Source organism: Eschscholzia californica, unplaced genomic scaffold (genome assembly GCF_041429995.1).
Source record: "Eschscholzia californica isolate CP2 unplaced genomic scaffold, dmEscCali1.0.p SCAF_1, whole genome shotgun sequence".
NCBI lineage: Eukaryota > Viridiplantae > Streptophyta > Magnoliopsida > Ranunculales > Papaveraceae > Eschscholzia > Eschscholzia californica.
The window spans coordinates 69,057,487-69,065,955 of NW_028238198.1; the positions used below are offsets into that span (position 1 = coordinate 69,057,487).

The following is an 8,469-nucleotide window of genomic DNA, read 5'->3' on the forward strand; positions in this document are numbered from 1 at the left end:
ACTTGATTGTGGTGGTGGCTTTTGAGAAACTACTAGTGTGGAAAGTGATCGGTGATGGAAACTAGCCCTAACCATCTAGGAACTAAATTTTGGTTTATTTCTATATGGAGCTCTCTAACTAAGTCAATGGTTTGGAATGTTGAATACACAGGGACAACCATCACCATCTTTGCGAACAACGACTCTTGCTTTGATTTGATTTTCAATAGTAGTATGTTAGATTTAGATGATGTACTCAGTAGTAGTCAAATTAGGTTTTCTTTGCGATGTTAATGTAGGGAACACATTCATTTTAATGTGTAGTTCTTGTTGTAGTATGTTAAATGCAAGTTATGTGTTTGATGAAATGCCTCTTACAACTAAAGTTTCATGGACTATTGTGATTTCTTGTTATTCAAAGCAAGGGGATGTTAATTCTGCTCGTTTAATCTTTTTGACAAAACAAAGGGATGTTAATTATGCATGTTTCATATTTCTTGTAGTGCTACACATTCATCAGCTGTCACTTTTTCAAGTAACCCTTCAGGTGATTTATCGACTTTAGTAACCACAGTCAAAGTTCTCTCACCAGTTTTATAAACTTTCCGAGACATCCTAATTGACTCACAGGTAGAGAAACAGTAGCAATTAACACATTGAGAATTATGCTTTCTTTTGGGCTAATATACTTCATGAGTTACTAACTTGTTCATATATGTCTTCTGGCTGACCATAAACAGGAGTTCGAGTAATACCAGGCAAATCAACCATGGTTAAATCGGGAACACCATTTTTGTTAACAAGTGTAAGAGGAGTGTCCAATATACACTTACCATTTCCCGTAATCTCTTCGGTTGCAGAACAAATAGCTTCAGAAATATTAGCTTCATCAGTAGGCGCAACCTTTCCATGATACTCCAACTGATTTTTTGGTTCAGGAAATGAGAGATTTTGTAGGCGCATAATGAGCGGTACACGAGTACATATTCCTTGACCACGAGGGAGACTAATGCCAGCTAATGACTCGAGAACACTCGAGTTCCCCGAGGATTGATCGCCAACTACAAGAATGGTAGGTAGTTGAATTCCTCCACTCATAACTTGTAGGTGACGAAGCTTATCAACAGCGTCAAGAAGAGGACGAACACGATCGTTGTAGTTAGATATAAGAGGTGGAATAGAATTTTGTCGAGTTTCTTTTGCTACAACATTTGTGCTCGTAAACTTGTAGTCGTTGTCAATGTCATTGTTGTGAGGAGTTATAATATGCTGAGTTTTGTCACCTCTTTGAGAAGCATCATGAAGTGGACGAGAAAGAGTTACTTTTTTGCTATTCAGGGTGCTTTCTGGGCTACTTATTTTGAACTTGGAAGTTCTATCTTGAAGGGAAGCCATTGAGAGTCTAAAAGAGAGAAACAGAGCTAGAGAGCTAGAGATGGAGCTAGGAGAAGTTGGATGGGTAATTTGGTAGCAATGGTGGGTATAATCAGCTGATATTTATAGTGGGTTGGGGAAGTTGGAGATGGAAGAAGAGTGTTCATGCATTTAATAATGAAATTGGAACTTGATTTTATTAAAGGATAGTTAGTATTGAATTATAATGAGAAAACGTTTAGTCTGTCAAAAAAGTGTACTTACTCTACATTTTGCAAACACAGTTTGCAGTTTACATTTTGCAAACACAGTTTGCAGTTTACATTTTGCAAACACAGTTTGCAGTTTACATTATGCAAACACGTGTTTGCAGATTAGATTGTTGCAAACACGTTTGCAGAACAGATTGTTGCAAACACGTTTGCATATCAGATTGTTGCAAACACGTTTGCATATCAGATTGTTGCAAACACGTTTGCATATCAGATTGTTGCAAACACGTTTGCAGAAAAGCGTAAAGGAAAAAAACGCCGTTTTTTTCTGGGTGTTTTTTTTTGAAAAAAAAGTATTGAAAGTGGATCTTGTTAGAAAGCTAATGAAAAATCATTTTTAAATATATAATTTTTATAGAAATCCGACATCTCAAACAAAAGTTATATCGATTTAAAATTTAAAGAAAAATAAAAAAATTTAGTTACACAAAATGACAAAAAGGGGTATTTTAGTATTTGCACACTTTTTGACCTGAATAATAATTTTCAAATGTTTTGTGCTTTTCTACTCATTTTCAATATTATTTTGACCTTTTTAGAAATTACCCCTTGATATTTAACGCTAAACTCAATATGTTTGAATGGACGTGTATTAAAATGAAGACCATTGAAGAAGTTGATGAAGATTTTGTAGTTTTGGATGGACAAATGTGGATGCTCCCAGAAGATCATTGAATATTTGTCGAGCGTATGAACAGTGTAGTAAAACATGAGAGATCGTTTCAATACTATCACAATAAGTACAAGTGAGAATGTTGCCGATGTATTTCCCAATTCTATCTCTGACAGGTAGACTATTGGTGCAGCATTTCCATAGAAATAGTTTGGTTCTTGGAGTGGTGTTAATATTCCATTCAATGGATTCATAATCCTGGTTGATTGTCCCTAAAAAATTATATATAGATCGTATCGTGAAGTTACCTGATTTGGTCAGTGTCCATCTCATATTGTCTTTTTGGGATTCCTGCAAATTTATACTGAGAATAACACTACATATATCAGGGTTAAAAATCTGAGTTATAACATTTTTGTTCCACGTATTATTTTCAATTAGTTGGGAAACCATCTTGAGGTCGCAGTTACTATCATTGTTAATTGGCGAAGGGTGGTCTGGGATCCAGAAATCGTGCCAGATATTAACCTTAGTACCTTTGTTAACCTCTTAGAAGATTAACTTTGATACCTGTTCATAGTGTTTAAAAAGGGATTTCCACAACCACGAGTGATTCTGTTTGGCTGAACTGGGTTTGGGGTTCTTTGGGGAAGTATTTAGCTTTGAGGATCCGAGCCCACGGAGTGTCTGGGTTCTTCAGAGTTCTCCACACTAGTTTGCCGAGGAAAGCTTGGTTATCAATGGTTGGGAGTCTGAAACCTAGACCACCTAGTTTTTGGGGGCGGCAAATTTTAGACCAGTTTATGGAATGGATGGATTTGATTTTTCCCCACCAGAAAAGACCATTGTAAGGTCTCGATGCGATTACTTATGCGTTTAGGAGAGAGAAGCTCTATGCTGACATCATCAAGGCGATTTTACAAGCAATCCTAACCCATTTTTCACCTTTGTCAACACTTTCCACACTAATTTCGACTCCAATCCCTCTCTATTTGTAGATGCAGAGACTTTAATTTCCACCTAAATCCTATAATAATCATTAACCATAACCAAATCTAGAAAATAACTCAGAGCTACTCTCATCTTGGAAATCGAATCGAGAAGAACAACGATTGGAGGTACATCACAACATGAACAACATGGAGATTGACCTGATCATCGATTTCTGGCCTATAACTCTCGGATCTGAGAAGTGACGCTCAATCACACCAAAGACAAGCATCAACTAAAATCAGGGAAGTCCTCTCGAATTATTTTGTAGCTTTCTAGGGCTTTTGGATATAACCTATCTACTGTTAATTTCACTTGGTTCATGTTCTTATTTATTAATAGTTGATAGCTTTGACTTCAAATCTGTTTTGCATGGTAGAATATTAAGTTTTAATGGAGTCTACTTCCTTCACTACCACACCCAGTAGACTACCACATCTGTGTTTTGCTTCTTCTTTTGTATTTAATCTCTCTAATTAATTAATGTTCTTAGTCCACCACTGTTGTAGTTTCATAACATAATCTATTTATCTTGTCTCTTTCCCCTTCACTGTTTTCACTTATTCGTTCTAGAGTGTTGTGGTTTTTTGTGCCTCCAGAGTCTTGCTAGGTTGTCTCTTGTGTCTCTGAATATCAGAGTTAGTGGTTGGCTGGATTTGAAGTGCTCCCCCCATTGAGACATTGGAGCCTCGGGGTGTATCACTTCAACTTTTGTTTCGTCTCCATTGCCTCTTGTCTCATAGTCTATTAATTAGTGTGTTTTACTTTTCTTTTTCTTCTTGCTTCAACTCTATCTTGCGACATCTTCCTTTATCTGTTTTTAGAGGCTCTTCTACCAGACTTAGTAATCTTGAATAACTAAGCTATTAACCCTGGTTAGCGCCTTTAGACAGACTACTTCCTTTCTATTGTCTGTATCCGGCATTTCGCATAGCCAGTATCCGATTAACCTTAATCTGGTAACTTAAACTCCGGAAAGCGCCTTTAGACATAGTAGTGCCATTTGGCCTGGATCGGGACTATTACTCAGCCAGTGGGCCTGTAATGGCAACTAAGGACACCTGTTTTGGTAACCTTTCGATACTGAGTTGGAACGTCAGGGGCACGTCCTCTTTCATAATTAGAAAACGTATGCTTCACCTAATTAATTATAAATAACCAGACATTATATTCCTATCCGAGACCAAGAATAAATCGTTTAACGTCATCAAACATATACTAATAGCAAAGTATTATGCTAGTCATCTTTTAGAGCCTAACAACAAAGCTGGAGGTCTAGTCCTCTACTAGAAACACAATCTCTACAATCTCAATCTCTCCATTATCACTTCTAATGCTAACATTATACATGCCGAACTCCTTATTCCTAACACTAACACCAAAACGGTCATATCCGGTTTTTATGGTTGCCCCTATCAAAAGAATAAAATTTCACCCTGGAAAATGCTTAGTAACCTTGCCCCAGATCAAAATCACCCTTGGATTGTCATTGGGGACCTCAACAACATCCTAGACCCTCAGGAGAAATGTGGAGGCAAGGAAACCTGAGACTCCAACCTCCCCAAAATTCTTGACATCATTCAGCATCTAGGACTGATGGACCTAGGTTTTCAGGGTAATCCCTTCACATGTAACCGCTTGGTTACTGGTAATCTTGTCCACGAGAGATTGGACAGAGCTCTGGCAAATGTGGTTTGGCTTCAGTATTTTCCTAACTCCTGCATTACCCACCTTGACACAATAGGTCCTGACCATAATCCTATATTCTTCAACGCTGTGGACAATAATCACTCTTTCCCTAAACCTTTCAAGTTCATCCGTACATGGATGTCTCACCCAGACTGCCATGATTTCATAGCCAACAAATGAGCTCAATATCCTAGTAGCAGATCGACCCATAACATTCAAAATCATCTTTCCAATCTTGGTAAACACCTTACTAAATGGAATTGGGAGGTGTTTGGAAACATTGAACAACAAATTAAATCCATCACCTCCTCCCTCCAACATACTCACAACACTAAGGACATTATCACTCTTAAGGCGCGACTAGAAGAACTATACCTGCAGCAGGAAACCCTCTGGAAAGAAAAATCGCGAAACAACTTCATTTCCTTGGGAGACAAAAATACCAAGTACTTTCACTCTCAAGCAGTTCAGCGTAACCGGAACAACCGCATCCTAGCCATTAAGAACTATAATGGAGAATGGCAAGAGGATAAAGCAGAGATTCATCGAATCTTCACCAACCACCTCCACAATATTAACACCACTTCTAATAGTGACATATCCACCACTATTTCTAACCTCTTTAGCCCCATGATCACTCCGTTGCAGAATGGAGAAATGTCTGCCATACCTGACAAAACGGAAATTGATCAGGCGATTCAGTGGCTTAAAAAAGATGCGGCTCTGGAGCCAGACGGCTACCCTTCCTTCTTCTTCCAGTCTGACTGGGATATTGTGAATCACGATATTTACAACTTACTTCAAACTTTCTTTGAAACGGCTATCCTCCCTCCAACGTAACTACAAACCATACTCACATATGCCTTATTCCAAAAACTGCTACCCCTTAAACTATCAACCTATCAATCTTCTGAATACTACTTATAAAATCATCACAAATATTCTTGCAGAGAGACTGAAAACCATTCTTGGATCCATCATCTCCCCCATTCAAGCGGCCTACATCCCAGGTCGGCAAATATCTGATAATATTATTATAGGACAGGAAATCATCCACTCGTTCAGAAAGATGAAAGGAGGAACAAGATATTTTGGCTTGAAACTTGACATGTCTAAAGCTTATGATAGGATAAAGTGGTCTTTCCTTATTGACATTATGATAAACTAGGATTCTCTGAGCACTGGATAAATACGATCTCCACGTTCATCTCTACTTCCTCCATGGAAGTTCCCATTATGGTTGTCCCGGCCCGACCTTCTACCCAACCAGGGGCATTCGTCATGGAGACCCCCTCTCTCCTTTTTTATTCACCCTGGCTATGGAAGGGCTTAGCAGACTCATTACGGACCCAAAAAACAACAAGTTTCTAGGTTTCCCTACCAACTATCCAGACCTTACCATCCCGCATTTGTTGTTTGCAGACAACTGTATTATCTTTGGTAAAAACTCTTTTGATAATATTCATAATCTCAAACAAATCCTCAATCTATTCTGCTCTGCTTAGGGTCAAATGATCAATTACGCTAAATCAAGCATCTTCTTCTCCAAAAACTCCCACCCGAAATTTAAGCAGATTATTATGAAAACTCTTAAAGTTAAATATGCGTCCACTTCCGAGAAAGACCTAGGAGCTCAACTCTTTATAGGGGTGCAGAAAACAAAGGTTTTCAATAACCTCCTGGACCAGATAAAGTCCAAACTGTCTAAATGGAACCATTCATTTTTATCCCAAGCTGGCTGAATAGTAGTTATCTCTGCTGTAGCCCCGACCGTTCCCTGACACTAGATGCAATTCTTCGCCATTCCCAAAGGCATGAGCAAACTCATAGCGACTTTACAAAAGTCCTTCTGGTGGAGAAAGTCTAAAGGTATATGTACCAAAGCCTGGTCTGATATCTGTCTTCCTAAAAAGGCAGGAGGGCTAGGTATACATCATCCTCATCTAGACAACACAACCCTTCTCAGTAAATTGGCCTGGAGGCTCTAGACGGAACCAAAGGCTATCTGGGTTAAATTTCTCAAAGCCAACTATTTCCATCAATCTCATTCTCCTGGTCCTGCTAAAACGCATCATTCGTGGAACTGGAAAACTATAAGAAAACACTATGGGCTAATTGAGAATCTGATTACTTGGGAGATTCACACGGTGGAGAAAATCAATATCTAGAAGGATAATTGGATCCCAGGTACTCGTTACCCTCTTAATAATAGTACTAATTAGAATCTCGTTACTGTTTCTCAACTTATTAATAATAACCAGCGGTGTGAAGAGACCCTGAGCGAGAACTTTGATAATAATACCTGCAATTTGATTAAGGTCATTCCCCTTCAGAATGAGGGCTCTGATAAGATGAAATGGACTCTCACTCAATCTGGAAATTTTTCGGTTAAATCTATGTATCAACATCTTAGCCTTATCCTTAATCCACACCTTCTTCCATCTATCAACTAGAACTTCATATGGTCTATCCCAACTATCCCCCGTATTCATCTCTTTCTTTGGAAATGTTGCTCGGGAGCCCTCCTATGTAAGCGTATTGGTAAATTCATAGGGAATTTATATACTTGTCCAAATTGTACTGATATCGAGTCTATTGAACATGCATCACTTCATTGTCCCTTTGCTAAAAACGTGTGGTTCCACTTTAATATTTTATCCACCAATATTCAATCCATATCCGAGTGGATTTTGTCTTGGTAGGATCCATCTCAAACCAGTTGCCCCTCCAATGACATTCACTTTGTTAATATCATGTGGCATATACGGAAGGCAAGATGTGATCACTGTTTCCAACACACGATACATACTACTAGCACAGTTATTAAAAGAATTATGGCGTTCCCAAGAATGAATAATGTACGGAAGAAACCTTTGATGAACACAGTTGGAAAATGGCGACCCTCTAATCTACCTATTATAAAAATAAATGTGGACGCGCCTTTTATAGATATTAATACCAATATTGGAATCAGTATGATTATTCATAACAGTCAATCTAAATTCGTGGAAGCGAAAGTACAAACGACTCGGGCAAGAAATAGCGAAGAAAGTGAGGCTATAGCGATTCTACATGGCATCAAGTGGGCAGAGGAACATAATTATAAAGAAATTATCATCGGAAGTGACAATATCAATCTGATACAACATCTGAAAAACCTAAGACACAAAATCCAATGGCAGTCGATGGTCCACACAAAAAATAAAGGAAATCAATAACAAACTTAACAGTATCAAGTTCAACTACATAAATCGCAATCAAAACACTCAAGCAGACAAGTTGACGAAACAAACAAGGAGAAAAAACATCTCCAAACTATGGAAATATGTACCTCATTTTCTGTCTAATATGTATTGTAGTGGTACTCTTGTTAATTTAATGTAATGTATCTTTCAACAAAAAAAAGTTTATATGTAAGCCAAAAAGGAATACAATAAAAGAAGGATGAAAATAAAAGGGACAATAACTAAATGGTCGATGTTTCGGGAAAATCTTCTTATGTTTTTATTTTGTTCTTCCTCCGTCTTCCTTCTCACCACCATTAACTCTGGC

General features: G+C 38.1%; 1 pseudogene; it reads right to left on the minus strand.

Moving 5' to 3' along the window:
* Nucleotides 1-467: 467 nt before the first annotated feature.
* On the minus strand, nt 468-1,374 carry LOC147568632 (putative dynamin-related protein 4A pseudogene; annotated as a pseudogene).
* Between the last annotated feature and the right edge of the window lie 7,095 nt (nt 1,375-8,469).